Here is a 14,729-nt window from a genome sequence, read left to right on the forward strand (position 1 = left end):
TCATTTTTCTTCTGTCTTTTAGTTCATCCAAATTTTATTGTTTTAAAATAAAATGTCCCACAGTAACTTTCCAAAAAGGTAATAGTTCATCCATTAATACAATGGGTTAGTTATCTCCTTTTTGAAAATTAAATATAAATACTGATGACCATTTGCTTGGCTACAAAAAAGGGCATGTGTAGTTCAGATGATATTGTGGGACTTCCAAGTTATGTAATATTTTGATAATACATGACAGCGTAATCCATATCACAAAGGATCATTACGTAAATACACTACTCCCTAGTACGTCAATAGTATTTCTTCCTTAATACTAAGAACGTTATAGTCTCATCCTTTGGCATGCCTTAGCCTGTTGTTTGTGAAGTTCAGTGGGTGTTGATATGTACTGTTGATTCATTATTAAAGCCAATTTCTCATGAGAATTCGCTATGCGTTTCCTGTTCCTGTTACTTAAATTAAATATGCATTTAAGTATTCTGCTTTTGGAACATATCAGTTTTCAAACAAACAGAAATGTTTGTTTGACACCACATCAGGGATTCTTCACAAACCCAGGATTCCGAGTTAGCAAAATAACTGCAAACCAATTTGTAGAAGCAGGAGTTGTTTCTAGTGGAAAAAGGTCCACTCTGGGATCATATCACTGAACTCGCCCCTTACTAATGACCTCTCCAGAGGCAGGAAGTCGGGCACAGCTGGAATGCCACCTTACATGAAGCTTCTTTACATGACTAGTATAAAATGAGCTTCCGTATCTGTAAAATATTTTTAGTTATGCAGTTGCAGTATGGTATGGTAGTGTGACCACACCCAGAGAAAGGCCCAAAACACGAGCTTTGTCAAGTGGGCGCGTCTTTGTAAATGCATGCATGCGTGTATGCACAAATAAGTGACAAGACGTATTAATTGGAAGTAAATGTTTGCTCTGTGGGTGCAGGGGGGCAGTCATGGGACTCAGAGAGTCAACACTGCTGAGAGAATTAGGAAATCTTAAAGCAATCAAAGTTTCTTCACAGTTGTACAGTTCAGCTCAGACTTAAGACAATCTACTAGGAAACATGAAAAATGTATTTAACAGAATACAATTAGCCCGTGAGCAAACCGCCACACTACGCTGTCATTTACATTTATGGCATTTAGCTGACGCTTTTACCCAAAGCAACTTACAATTATGACTGAAGACAATTTGAGCAACTGAGGGTTAAGGGCCTTGATCAGGACCCCAACAGTGGCAACTTGACAGCAGCAACCTTCCGATTACAAGTCAAGTACTTTAACCACTGAGTGACCACCGTCACCGATCTCTCGCTGCAATAAGAACTGTGGCTCTGTGCAACGGACATACTGGGATGATCCAACATAACTACCTAAACACAAGCACAGCTGCTGTGCTAGATTCCATCCCATTTACTTGAATCAAACATGTCTACATGAAACAAACATGGAAAATAAATAAGGTTTGCAAATAAGAAATATGAATCCAGTCATTTTGATCAATGATGAATTATGATCAATGGACCAAAAATAACAAAAGGCATTGTTTTTCCATTTTGATTTCAAATGGTAGTCGTTTTCTCATGGACCCTCCAGCCCCAGCCCTGATTCCTGGGAAGTGAGTCCAGACAGCACGACACAGCCTCCTTAGCCTCACATCTGACATCAGCTTAACGTTAACTTCATTTTCATGAGACCATATATAATGCGTTTACTGTTTGAGCTCTGACTATGAACACAACACGACTGCTTTGTCGATCTGGAGTTAAAATTCATTATTACAACTTCCCTGCACAAGTGGATGATATTATCATGCGTGTTAACGTCTTTACACTTTCACGCCAGCTGTATTATGCAGAGTAAAACCACACATTTGGCAGAGCCAGAACGGTGACTGGTCTACACAGATGCCAGGGTACCTCAGGCTCCTGACACGTACCCACAATCCAACGCATTCGTGTGCACGGGAAGAATAAACCGGTTTCGGAACTGCACAGAACACCTGGGCTCCGCTTCATGCTGCTTGAGCAACTTGATAAGTTGGCAAATGACTTATATCCCAGGAAAAAAAACACAAAACACAAACAACCCACAAGTGAAAAAAACATACTCATTCAAGAACAAATACTGAAAACATACATTATTTGAAAAACAGACTTTAGTAAGACCATCAATAAGAAGAGCAGGTTTCAGTGTGTGAGAACCTGCCCCAACCAGAACCTGCCAGCGTAAATAGGGCAAAAACTCTTTAAATATCCGTGCTTCCTTATAAGGTTGTCATGACAGATTTTTTTTTTTAAAGTGTTAAATCACTGAACTGTATTTCATGAAAGAGAGTAAGTTAAGTGAAGCACACGGGGTGGGCCATGTTCATGACATCACTGTAGGCTGCCATCACAGCAGAGGAAAAAAAAAACCAACAACAAAAAACGCAGGTCCCCTCTGGCCACAAGCTTCCTGTAGACAACAAGAAAGAGGTCTGAGCAAGCGGGCTTGTGTCCTGCCCACTGGGGACACGCTGTAGCCACACAGGGCAGGGGAGGAAGAAGAGGCACAGAGAGTGCGAGAGATAGCACGCGAGAGAGAGCAAGAGAGAGCGCGTGAGCGAGCACGAGAGCGAGAGGGCGCGTGCACTAACAACAAGTTCTGGCAGAAGGCAGGCCGATTGACTCCGAAACAGAAAGCAGCTACAGGGGCTCGGAGTGGTCAAAATACTGTTGAAGTGATTAATAGAGCACTCTGTCCCTCCAACAGCGCCCCCACTGCTACTCATCAGAACTGATCCACAGCTGGGATGGGAAACACCTAGAAAAGGCTTTTGGTTGTTTTTTTGTTTTACTTTTTACTCCCTTAAATGTGCCTTTTACGTTCCAATAACAGCTCCTGCGGCAACAGTGCCTCCAGAACCAGCTACTCACCTATCCAAGATATGACCTACAGACTCCACAGGGAGTTCCCCACCAAAACCCCTAAGGAGTCACACACACACGCATGCACATACATACGCATGCACACACTTGCAGAGTTTGTTAACTTAATGAGCAGTCAAATAGTAGCAAATGTTTCTTGGTGGAAACACTGTCATAGCTTTCTTAAAGGATTACATCATCTCAGTCACACAGGTTCGCCTGTTAGATATCTACACACAGTTCCTGCTATAAATACCTGTGCCTTGAATTTCAGCTGTAGTAATGCTATTACATAAGTGTACAGGAGTATTCTTACACTGATGTCTGACACTGGCTCAGCAGGCCTTGAATTCAACATCTAAAAACTGCATGGAAATGAGAAAGCCTAATATTTTAACATTAACTGGAGAGGATCCACTCTCCTCTTTAGTGTCGAGCAGTTTGATTGTCCTAGACCTTTAGAGCAAACCTCCTTTACTGAGTTAAAGGAAGGAGACGTTGTTTGGAAGTTTCCTTTCCATCTCAGTCTGACAAAACTTTTTACCAAGATTTCACCAGAATGGAGCCAATTTAAGACACCTTGTGTAAATCTAATTTGCTATTCAATGGATCTGTTCAAGGTTCTTCACAAGTCAGAAAAATTCAAATCCCAAAGCCTTGGCCTCAGGTCACTAAATAAAATATTTGTTTGTGAGGTCCATAGGAAACAAACAAACATTTTACTAAGCAAAAGAGAGATGCTCAGGTCACAGAGAATGTAGAGGACACAGCAACACATGTACTATCAAGCCTCTGTCAGGAGGTCAGCCTGCAGTCTGTTGGCAGGCTGCTGGTGGGACACCCTTTGAGTACTAAAAACCCAGGCTAAGTAACAAACAGACACCACCATGAATGCATAGGGTCTGAAACAGCCGTGCATCTCAGAAGAGACTGCAGTTTGTTTAGATAAAGCATGTTCTTCATGCTCCCAAACACACTAAACATTAAAGCTCTTCTAGTTCATTTCTTAGAGCCTGATAAGTATTTTAAAATCAAAACTAGTATTATGAGCCTAAGAAGAACATAATTTGTTATATATGTGTCTCTGCAGTGGTAGCTAGCACCCTGTATCTCTCTGGGCTAAACTGTGTCTCTCAACACAGAGATGCTGAAGTCTTTCACTATGTCAGTAACAGAGCCGCACCCAGAAACCGCAGCAGAGACCCCCCACCACAACCACATTGTTGTGAATGTGTTTCTAATGCCTCTATCTGTAGTTTAATAATAGCTGAGGGGGGTTGTTTTGGGTTGTTGTTTTGGTTTTTTTTTTGGATAGCACCTTCCTTAAATAAGACTGGCCCAGCATGTTGAAATCAAAACAAAGAATGGCTTCTGGATAGAAACTCAAAAAAAACAACATGAGGCACTCTTGCACAATACATTAGCAAATACACACCTACACGACTTGTTATAGGTGTGTGATTCAAGACTGTAAACACTGTTTGCAGTGGCACTGTTTAATCATCCATGAATCTTATAGGTAAAAACTTGAAAACATCAGCGTATAGTCATTTGTAATGCAAGTTCCCATCAAAGTTTAATTCCTGCTTTCCATAAAGGTCAATAACCGTCACTGAGAGATAGTGAGAGTGTGCTGGGAGCCAGCATGTTATGCAAATCAAACTATATATTTATATAAAACACACAGCATGAAACTATCAACACAGAAATACGGGCTTCAATTTCCTAAAAAGGCAAGAATATCATAGTGGTGTAAGACATGGCAATAACCAGTTACAAACACCACCCACCAGTAGAGACTGAGCAAACTACAGGTGATTGCCCTTGTAATAATCTGTAACTATTGACAATTACAACAACATCTGGAGACCTGGATCACGCCTACAAACTGTTCCCACAAAATCCCACAAAATCATCTTGTTCCTCATATATTCAGACTAGAGCCACGAGACAATATAGACATCACAGAACATCATGTGGTGTGAACATCATAGGAAGAAGACAAAAGAAACCAAGACGTACATGCTTGAGTTACTCATACTTCTACAGCTTCATCATATCTGACTTTTTTTTAGTGAAGCAGTCATCAGAGACATCCTCCAGAGAGCCGTGGCTGAAAATGAGATCCATATCTCCCTTGCGCAAGACGGACGGTTCTTGCCTAAACTGCTGGAGACTGTCCCAGTAATGAACACTCTTAGTTATATGCTATTAGCAATCACTGTGGTTTGCAATACAAGGCACAAAATAAACAGATACTTTAGGTAATAATAAAACAAATCTGAGGGACACACACGTATGTTTTAGCAAAACCGGTACTCTAACATGTAATCTGCCAGACATTAGACAAGGGAAACTGAAAACTGAAAAAATTATATGCCAAAATGCCAGTCAGCTTTAAGGGAGACCAACTCAATTAAAGACCTTAACTACTTTAGATCTTAACTAATTATGACTGCAACTGATCAAGATGTGAGACCAGAAAACATTTCAGGATCATTGATCTGAAATCAAACTTCAACCATAAATCAAGCACCAAGTCATTTTATCACAATTTGGTATGTACTTTAACTTTCATAACCATGCAAATTAGCTGATAATGACATGAACTCTGATGAAAGAGCTTTAAACTATCCGCAGCTCCGAAGGTAGACAGAGCTTTGAAATGTGAAGACCTTATGAATGCAATTCCACTTTCATTTGTATTTACCTCTCAGATATTCTATACTGTCAGCTGGTCTCAAGAAGACGTTTCGAGTTGACAGTGCATGACAAGACAGAATTTCTACATGGTCTCAAGTGCTACAACATTGTATGTACTTATTTTCTTTAGATTATATATGTATATTGACTCAGGTGCTGTATTGTACTACTGTACTATTCAGAATGCAATTTAAATACACAGATGTACTGATATGTTGAGCATGGAACATGACAAGTGTTCGCTGGTAACCATGACTCAGCAAGTCTGGGAGCAGAAACCTAACCCTAAAAGCAGCCAGGGTCAAGTATTTCTGCCAACATATCTCAACGCCACCATTTAAAACAATTCCTGTAACCACCCGTAAAATTATCAGGCTTGGGTGCACCCAGGTGGGAATGTACATGTTTCTTAAAGGCTCAGTGTTTTCCAATTCAAGTGTGTTTTCCTGTCACTAAACTTTCTTCCCTGAACCTCCTACATTTATCAATTATGTAAAGCCATAGTGCACAGGTCGTACAGTACGTGTGCAGTAGTAGTAACCAGCAGTCTGATATGAGCCCTGGCACCTGCTACAATACGGCATTTTCTTCCTGCACTGAGCTGCTTCGTGCCAGTATCTGTACATAGCAGGGTCCCTCCAAGTTCTTCCCATACACACCAACACGTGTGCACACGCACAGAGCAGCCGGGGGGATTCCTCTCACTTTTAAAAACAGGTTAGGAACATTCAAGATCTCGCAAGCAGCACATTTTGAACTGGTTGCGTGTGGCCCCTGGTTTCAGCAGAAGGGAAAAGGAATACACATGGAGCAGCAGCAGAGCACCACAGGACCTGCTCCAGTGCTCACACATCCGAGACTAGTGTGACAACACGCCCAAGCAGCGGAGGTCAGGAAGCTTTAGGGAGCTACAATGGCCCCAGAGCTCCCTGAAATACCTATGAAGAAATTACACTGCTGTAATCCAAGATGTGGGTTTTTGTGTTGGTGTTATTATTATGAAGTATATATCTACAATTATTAAACACACACACACTATTTATAACATTCAGCATGGTGAATCTGCAATATAGTTGTCCAAGCCTACATGTAGATTTAAACACCAGATGTAACAGTTAAAACATGTACAACAAATAGAACACATCCTACACCAGGAACTAAGCTTCTAGCTGCGTGGTGAGGGTGTCGGGAAAGGTTTGGAAAGTTGGTGTTGTTACAGAGCCTCAGCCCAGCCAGCAGGTCGAAAGAGATCGTGTGCAAAGATGAGTGTGAATGAATTTTTTTTAGGAAATATGAGGCAGATAAAAGGGAAGAATCCCAGTTATGTTATCATCACATAAAAACATCCACAAAGGTGACCCGTGTGTGGCCTTTCTCTTGATATCAGGAGCTGTTTAGAACACCTCAAGTGAAGCACATGCTTTCACACACACACATACACACACGTCAGAGCTGTATCTGTTCCATCTCCTCAATCAGGAGGCTGTGTACAAGATTCCTAAGTAAATGAGAAAGCCTGGGTGTTCGGCTGAGAGCATTACAACACAGGCTTTCTGTATAAACACCCATGTCTGTATTTCCATATTATTTACACAGTCCAGTTCACACTATAGTTTTAATCGTACAGCTTGGCCCGACTCGTTTACTCGTGACTAATATAACTTAACGACAGTGTAGAGTTATGCCTTCCTGTTCAGGAATTTCTTCCTTCATATTTCATACACTGATATTGCAAAACTAGTTCCGAAGATTACAGTAGCATAGATTACTATAATAGTAACATCTAGTAGCAGAATATCATCTGGTAACAGAGTACTATGCTCGGGGGTGATGTCCAACGTTTTGGGATGCTTGGGGTACTTCGACGATATATATCCTTTAGCATCGGTCGTACCAAATGACAGATTATTCATTTTTCACTCTATATTACACAACACCTCCTTAAAATAAATAAGATAGCCAAAACTTAAACAAATATAAATCAATCCAATATACTATTACATACGATTATTAACAAGGGACGCAACATTGCGTGCCATGCATATGCAGGTCTGTTGTGGGAGATGCCGTGCTTCGACTCCCCATGTCGCCTGGGCGCTTACCTGACATACACACACACACACACACACACACATACATACATACATACATACATACATACATACATACATACACACACATACATACATACATACATACATACATACATACACACACACACACACCTGAAGGCTTACGTGCTGCCAGCGACCGCTCATCTTTGGAAAATAAATTAAACATTGCTCACCTTTTTATTTTTTATAGACAAACTGTTTTAATGTCCGTGGACAGGATCTTCACCCAGTTACTGCTTCATGTTTTCCCCGCGCCGATCCGCCTGGCTGAAAGCAGTTGGAGACGGAGACGACGCTAAAACTTGAAAAACCGGACGGATGAGACGTGTTTGGAGACGGGGGAGAAACTTCCAGCCAAGACGCGAACCCTCATGGAAGAAAACTGCCGTTTCTTAGCCGATAACACATGTAACACGACCGGCAAAAAAAAAAAGCATTTCACTTAGGAATTTAAAACGATCACGTGAAAAGACAGGTAAAAAGACAGGTAAAAAGGTGTGTCCCAATTCATTGGCAAATGAGGTACGCGTTTGTGATATGCGCATCACATTATGGCGTTACGGTAGGGTAGCGGTTCTTCTCGTTTGAGGATTACGGTTATCGTACGGGGTTCTTCTCGTCTGAGGATTACGGTTATCGTATGAGGTTATTCTCGTTTGAGGATTACGGTTAGGGTATGAGGAATACTAGTTGTGAATTCAGTCATGACAGTGAAGTAACCTGTCTCTCAAAAAAATCAGTACAAATTCCATGATTTCGTAGCGGGCAAATGTAGACTAGTCCACGTAACGCTAAACATTTATTCAAACAAATATAAATTTCTTCATTCAGATATGGCTTTGTTTTATAACTGTGGTACAGTTGGGGTTGGGTAGGCAGTGCTTTTATGTTTATGGTTGTTTTTATTTATTGAGGTAAATTTAATATATCCCGCTGTGTTTAGGCTCTTTGTCTCACGGACGAAGGTTTATGTTTGAACTAAAGTGACCGCTCAGTCAGCGCGAGCGTGTTCCTCTGCAAAGCTTTTGTAGCTAAAGCATGGTCAGATCCTGGGAGTGTGTTTACCTGCGCGAAGGTAATAGGAGCCGTGCACACTGAGAAAAGCTGTGTTTGGTGCTTAATCTGTTGCTGATGGACGCAAGACTTTCTCTTCTGAAACAAATCTAGTGAGCTGCCGACTTATGAGTTGTCAGGGTGCACAGTACAGAGAAGGGTTCCTAAAAAATGGCATGCATGCCTGCTTGGAAATACAATCCTTTTAATGAAACATAATGAAATATGCATTTTGCATGACAGTTAAAAGCAGCAAAAACATTTATTACCTTGCGTGGTTCTGGCCAAAACAGATGGGTATGGATGTTTAGGTAACTAGTATTTAGGTGCATGGTTCAGTTAAGGATCTCCGTCCCTAGTGATTCTTTGTTTACACGCTGTTAATGCTTTGATCAATGTACACACGTTTGGCATGTGCCCGTAGAAGAATGAAAGCGAGTTCCAGCACTGGATGCAGGAGTTTTTATGTGGCTTATATTGTAGAGGCTAGGAAAATAAAATAAAACGTGTGCTCCTCTCACCTATTTAAACGTATTTAATATTAGAGATCAACATACAGAGTTTTGTTCAGCGTGCTGGTGTTTACACGTAAAAATACTTGTTTAGGAGGTACTGAGATCATATTTGTTTGTTTATTTGCTGTTTGTGGTAAGGCAGCCCCCCCCCCCGAAGAACATCTCTGTGTGGAAGTGCACCCCAACAAATGACTCTCCCAAGGGTTTTATTATTACCTCTTAACAGCCGACTAAACGTGTGTTATTTGTGTGTGCTCCTTGCGCTAAGAGCTGGTAAAACGTTCATTTTTATAGGGTTTTTGGTTTTCTGAGTAACGTTTGTGTTGCGCACTGTGCACCACTAGATGGCGGTCACCTACTAGTAATAATCCATATGCCTCTCTCAGCTCCTTGCTGAGTAAAGTTCGTGCCTTGTGTCTTTTTTTTCAGACGATGAGGCAATGCGTCCATTTCTTATAACGATTTAGAGATTTCTATAAAATGATACGGCAGTTTTCGTTATGAAAAGAAGCTGACGTGAATTGATGTGTATTCTTTGATGCACTGAGACGCTTAAATGCAGGAATTTAGTGTTATTAACATGCTTGTAGATACTGACGCTTATTCAGTGTCATTTTCTAAATACAATGATTGATTGTGGTGTTATTAAATGCGGTTGGAGGCACCATCCTACACGTTAGAAATCTGGATTATTTTAACTCTCACTATGGCATGATTAGACATGCAGGATAAAACGCTGTCAGGACAGACAAGTGGGATCAAAGGTAGAAAGCATGCTCTAACCGTAATAACTTCTAAGCACGGGTGGCTTGTAAATCTTTCTATCATTTCTGTATTTTTCTGTATTGGTGCAGTTAAGATTCTCTGTGGTCACAAAATTCTGGTCTACTTTTTGGGCGCAAAAAGAGAGTTGAGAACACCATGAAGAAAAGACTCCACGTGTTCCGATTAAATGCACTGTAAAACAGTCAAGGTGTTAGTTTTGTTAACACGGGCATTTGTTAACCATGGTCTCAGTGTCTCTTATGGCGTCTTACACAAATAGACTTTGAAACCAGACTGACGGCTTTTATTTGAATCATTTGAAAGATTCTTCTCCAAAGACCCACGTTCTCAGGTATGATTTGATCAGAAAAGGCACAGAATAGTCTAACAGGAATAAGAACATGACCTCTGCATTTTCATTGCTTACTCTGGTCAGGACATCCAGTCTGTCGTCCTTTTGTGCAAAATATTTTACATAGTCATCATAAATAAAAGTATATGCAACACGTGATGATGATGATGATGACGACGACGATGATGAAGAGTCCAAAGACAAAGATGCCTATTAAAGCCTTGCAGTTCCTCTGTTGGCCTGGCAGTGTCCACGTACTGTGTGGCATTACCCAGCACCTGGGGGTCTCCAGCTCTGCCTAAATTGGTGTGATTCACACTCTGGTCACGGATGAAGGCCAGTGAGTCACAGAACACTAACCATTGTGTATTGTTGGGTTCCCTTTCATCTCGATATGCTCTGTGTGGTGTCTCCACACTGGGGCTGAATCTTGGGGGGATTTAAAAAAAAAAACCATCTCCTCCCAGTAGCTACTTTTTTGTAAGTCTCAGCTGTACGATTTGTAAATAATTGTCAACGCATGCTACTCCATTTCTGAGTGAGAATGTTGGAAATGAAGGCACTGCATGTCAAGGTGAACACAGGACCTGGAACGCTTTGGATGATCTACAGCTGACCTCTGTAGGTCTTCTGAGTCCACACACCTGACCTCTGTAGGTCTTCTGAGTCCACACACCTGACCTCTGTAGGTCTTCTGAGTCCACACACCTGACCTCTGTAGGTCTTCTGATTCCACACACCTGACCTCTGTAGGTCTTCTGAGTCCACACACCTGACCTCTGTAGGTCTTCTGATTCCACACACCTGACCTCTGTAGGTCTTCTGAGTCCACACACCTGACCTCTGTAGGTCTTCTGATTCCACACACCTGACCTCTGTAGGTCTTCTGAGTCCACACACCTGACCTCTGTAGGTCTTCTGATTCCACACACTAATCTCACATTAGAACAGATCAAACTATCCCAGCATGCACTAGACTGTGGTAAGCTCTCTCCAGCTGAATCAATGTCTCCATGGGTGTCTGTCTAACTGGAAATTCCAGCGCTGCTCATAAAGGCTGAAGTGCATCATAAATTGGAGGGGCAGGAAGCATGTCTGAGCTGGAGGTGGTGGTAGGGGCAGGCAGTCAGAGGTCACCTGCCCCGTTTTGCTGCTGCTCTCATGCTCATGATTAGTGGTTCGTGGACGGGGTAATGAATGTGGTGCGGGGTTTTAAATCAACAGCCTTCCTTTGTTTTGACCAGATGCGGGACCGCCGTTAAAAGCTGAACACACGCGACCAAGGTGAAACAGCAGAGTCAGGACACCCAGAAGATGTGCGTGAAAAAAACAACAACACAACCATACCAGCTCACAAAGTTTCATTACGGAGTCAGCTGTGTCCCAGAGCAGCCTGCTTTTAATCACCCCTCGCAACGACCCCAACCCCTAACCTCTTCTTTCTTGTGGTCAGCGGGGCATGGAGGGTTAAAAGGAGAGAAGGGGTGAGCGAGTGACTCATTGCTGCAGGGCACTCTTTCATGTTGCAGCCTGAGCGTGTTTCCCCGAGCCTGGGGACTCTGGATGGAGCGCCGACAGTACTGCGACTGCTAGACAAGTCTGGCTTGCATTTTTATCAGATGGAGAGGCCCTGTTCTAACCCCCCCCCCCCCACACACACACATGCACATACACACACACTTCAGCAAACCAAACAAATTATAAAAAAAGAGGCTGAGAACAGCAAAATATGAGACAAGCGGGTTAAACTCAAATTCTTGCACAAAGGCATCATCCTGTTGTTAGTCACTGAGCATAGGACCAGTCTCCAAACAGCATGCGTGTGCATATCTGGGTCAACAAGTGCAGTTTATTACAGATACATACAGACATTCCCATGCAAACATAGGCCTACGTGTTCTCTGTACAGACGCTCCGTACATAATATAGCAGTACTCTGGAATACGCTATAAAGTACTGTGTGTTCACAGAGATGGACAGAGTAGGACAACACCAATTACCAGATTCATTTCTTTATCATGTGCTTAATGAGCAATTACGGGAACATGCTTCCCCCAAAGGTTCATGCTTTGGGTTGGGCATGGATGTCACAGCCTCGTCATTTCAATCTTAATAAGCCTTACAAACAGTGAGGCTGCGAGAGTGTACAGGTGACCGCGCTGGCAACTGCCGCTACAGTTCCTCTTGGTCTTTTCTACTGTTAAAATCGTCTTTATTCCTTCTCTGTCATTAAGGAGATTGGCAATTATTGGCACTGGAAAACCGATTTTGTTTCATAATGGACCAATGAGCCGACTCTTGTTAAAGTCATAGTTGCTTAAATGTACTTGGGCTTGCAAATAACTTCTGGCTCACTCTCCATTATAACACGATTCCTTATTATCATCCTGTAATGTTTAGAGTGATTTCGACTGTGAGGAAGGATACGAAAATACTAAAGCTTTTAAATCTGTACCACAGAGACGGTGCAGAAACCCATTTGATTAGATGAGGCAGGAGGTGATCTAAAGAGAAACAATTACATTGCTTCAAGCTAGTGTTCTGGTCAGACAAGGATCATCTCCATAGAAGGATATTCAGAAGAAATGATACTTTGTTGCCTTGGAAAATGTAATGGTATTTACATGTCAATAAAAATAATCTGATGATACTATTGTCAAGTACATCTCAAACCTAAAAATAATCTAAAAAAAAAAAACTGTACGAGTTTTGAATACCATTTTGAATACCTTTTCACAAATGTTGACTGAACAATGAATAACTGAGCTGGCTGCAATGAGATTATCAAAGAAAACACATCTGTTATGCGCATCAACTTCCTGTATGATCTTTCTGCCTTCATCATTCTTCCATTCAAACTCGCTTATCAAAAGTGTGCAATCCTCTGCTGTATGATGTCTGAGTATCCTCAGAGCAGTGTGAAACGTGGCCATTAAAAACAAGCCTGTGAAAAGAATTTAATGCTTGCAATTTCACACTGGAAATATGTTGTTTTAGCAGGAAACCTAAAAATATAATTTCATAATCTTCCATTCCAAAAAGAGAGACATGCCAAACTGACCTCTTGCAATTTTTTCATGGCACAAAATCTAGTCAAAGTTTCTAACACACAAGATGGATACATTTTTCATTTGTCCATTATAATATATTTCTAAACAAGCAGAATATCACCAGCAATCCGGTGCTGGAACTCCAGTTACTTTAGCGGTGGCTTTGTTTTATTTCCCAACAGGAAAGATTGGCAACAGGCACAGCGTGTAGAATGCCTGCAAGATCCGTCCAGAAAAATCCAGAATCATAATGCCAAGGTGTACAACACCACCTTCTGAAGAGGGGAGAGCCTTTCGTTATAATGCCCTACCTAAAAGTCAAAGATCGACAGACAACCCAAGCGTCTTAAAACCCCCACAGCACTGTCAACGCTCTATCCAGAGTCCCCAGCTTGGGGAAACGCAATATTAAACATGAAGCACTTTGTCTTTAATATTTTACAGTAAAGCTCATGTTATGAACGTTATGTTATTATATTATTTTTATCCTGCTGTCTTATCTTGATGTTTATTTTATGTTTTATATTTTATTTTCATCAGGTAAATCACTTTATATACTTGTTTTAAGAGGTGCTATAAAAATACAATTGATGATGCTGATTATGATTATTATTATTATTATTATTATTATTAATAAATACTTGAAATTTAATTAAATATATATTTACAAAACATGTGGAATACCTGCCTTTTCTAGAGGTAAGAATAATATAGTTTTACATTTTATTTTATGCTTCAAACATGTCTACACATTTAAGGCACTGACTTCAAGCAGCATGTGTTATTTTGTGAGTTTGTAATTTTGTAATTTAGACCCTAGTGCTGTTTGTTATTGAACATAAATTTGAAAGAAAGCACTTTTGTCACTATTGCAGCAAAAATAGAAGAATGAAAATGTCATGGTCTGTGTACAGTGGCCCTCCAAAATTGTTCTGGACACCTAGAGGGATTTAGCAGGGCTTCTTTTTGTCCTCCAACATTGTCTGAGGAGCATGGTACAAATCAGAGACAGACTGGAGTATCGGAGCTGAAGTGGAAGCAGACTGGAGTATCGGAGATGATTCAGAAACAGACTGGAGAATCGGAGATGAATCAGATGCAGACTGGAGTATCGCAGATGAGTCAGAAACAGACTGGAGTATCGGAGCTGAATCAGACGCAGACTGGATTATCGATGCTGAATCAGACGCAGACTGAAGTATCGGAGCTGAATCAGACGCAGACTGGAGTATCGGCGCTGAATCAGAAACAGACTGGAGTATCGATGCTGA

At 41.3% G+C, this 14,729-nt stretch overlaps 1 protein-coding gene across 1 annotated transcript in view; it reads right to left on the reverse strand.

Moving 5' to 3' along the window:
* atp8b1 (ATPase phospholipid transporting 8B1) overlaps window positions 1-8,057 on the reverse strand; it is a 32,025-nt gene extending 23,968 nt beyond the window's left edge. The window contains exon 1 of the mRNA XM_081719289.1: window positions 7,897-8,057. The gene's annotated coding sequence lies outside the window, so the exon portion shown is untranslated. The remainder of the gene's footprint in view (window positions 1-7,896) is intronic.
* Between the last annotated feature and the right edge of the window lie 6,672 nt (window positions 8,058-14,729).

Source organism: Electrophorus electricus, chromosome 8, assembly GCF_041902795.1.
Source record: "Electrophorus electricus isolate QZ-2024a chromosome 8, ASM4190279v1, whole genome shotgun sequence".
NCBI classification, from domain to species: domain Eukaryota; kingdom Metazoa; phylum Chordata; class Actinopteri; order Gymnotiformes; family Gymnotidae; genus Electrophorus; species Electrophorus electricus.